Here is a 1,836-nt window from a genome sequence, read left to right as displayed (position 1 = left end):
CCCCCCTGCCCGCAGCAGGACCAAGAGGAAGGAAGAAAAGAATCAACCTGCGAGTGAAAAACGATCTAGTTTTAGAGTTTGTTCAATATATATTTATGAAGAGTTTACTAAATGTCAGGCACTGTTGCTAGGCGTTGCCATAGGGATAATGAAACAGACCTAGAGAAGCTTGCTACAGGGAAGAAAATCAGGCCTCCTGACTCCAAGCTCAGTGTTTTTTCTTCCTACAAGTCCTTGAATATACAGGAATCAAGCAAGGGGCTGTGAGTTTAAATCCTGGAAGGATTCCTCAGGACTTCCTTGAAATATGCAAGGTGAAAAATAATATTATGAACTAAGGAAAACAGAAGCCTTCTAAAAGAAAAAGCTTTCCCTTTTCTCCCTAAGAATACAAGCTCATGATCTTACCCGGGAAAGCCTTGGGGCCAGATGTTTCAGAAATTAGAGTTAATGCAGCTGGACCTGGAGCAGCACCAAGTAACCAAACATATTGACGTTTCTACAGCAAAGTATGACTATTCAAACTAATTTAGGTACATTTGCAAATATTCATACTAATACAAGTACTCTCACTTTGGTTTATATTTTGCTGCCAATTTTTTTTTTTTAAAGTCTAGTTTTCACAGCTTTGTGAATTTTCCAGTAAGGAACTATGGACTTGAATGATAATGGACAATTTTGTTGATAGCTAAAAATTTGGGTTTTTTAGCTGACATTTTTTCAGTGCTTAATGTGTGCCAAGCACTTTGTATACTTTGTCTCATTTATTCCTTTCAAAGACCCTATGAAGTAAATACTATTATTAGTCCGTTCTGACAGAAAAACAGAGGGTTACAGAGGCACTTACATTGGTCACACTGAGAGCAAGCGGCAGAACTGGGGCTGTAAGCCAAATCTATCTGACTCCAGAGAAAAAGTTCTAACCACTATGTAATACTGTCACAGCTTTGAACTCTCCCACACTTAATCACATTTTCCCTTGTACCAATTATGGTTTTTTGATACCTGTTGCTTCTACCCTCTAACCCCCCAACACACACACCTCACTCTTGGGACTCTAGACCATATATTTATGAATCCAGCATAGGGCCCAGCACAGCGTAGGTACTTAACATGAAGCAAAATGAATCAATACAATATTTTACACAGATTTCATGTTTTGTTGGCACAGTGTTTTACTACTCTATTATTATCTTTATTACGATGCCAGAATATCTCTGAAAATGTACACAAGAAATGTAACAATGATTGCCTCTGGATGATTTTGTTGCCGACAAGGTGGGCCAAAGGTATATTTGTGTGTCTGTATCTTTTTTACCTTTTAAATGTTGTACTGTGTATTGCCTATGTTTTATTCATTTTTTAAAAGGATTCCAGAATTTTGTTTGAATATTATTAAGATGGTCAAAAGTCAACTCATTGGGTAACCTCACACAAAGAAAAACACCACTCAACAAGCTCCTTCATGACTGCAGAGGTCTAAAGATGGTCCATAGGGTGAAAGCATTCCTGTTTGTCCGCTCCTTACTATTGACCATTGTTTTTCAAGTACAGGGTCCATTACATTAGCAAAGGGGCAATGAACAGAGAAAACTTACCTTAGATCCAGAAAAAAGAGGTTCAAGCTCTTGATCTGTACCATTTTGCAAATATCCAATGTTAGCCAATTTCTGCATCCATAAAATAAATGGTACTATTTCCTACCTCTCAGAGTTTTTCTGAGGATTAAATATGACATTTCCAGAAGTGTTTTATAAAATGGCAAGCACTGTCCAAATAATTGGCACCTCACTTGCCCATGTACCTTCTCCCAGGTACATATTTTCCCTACCTAGA

Source organism: Pteropus alecto, unplaced genomic scaffold (genome assembly GCF_000325575.1).
Source record: "Pteropus alecto unplaced genomic scaffold, ASM32557v1 scaffold98, whole genome shotgun sequence".
NCBI lineage: Eukaryota > Metazoa > Chordata > Mammalia > Chiroptera > Pteropodidae > Pteropus > Pteropus alecto.
This window is presented reverse-complemented; position numbering follows the sequence as displayed.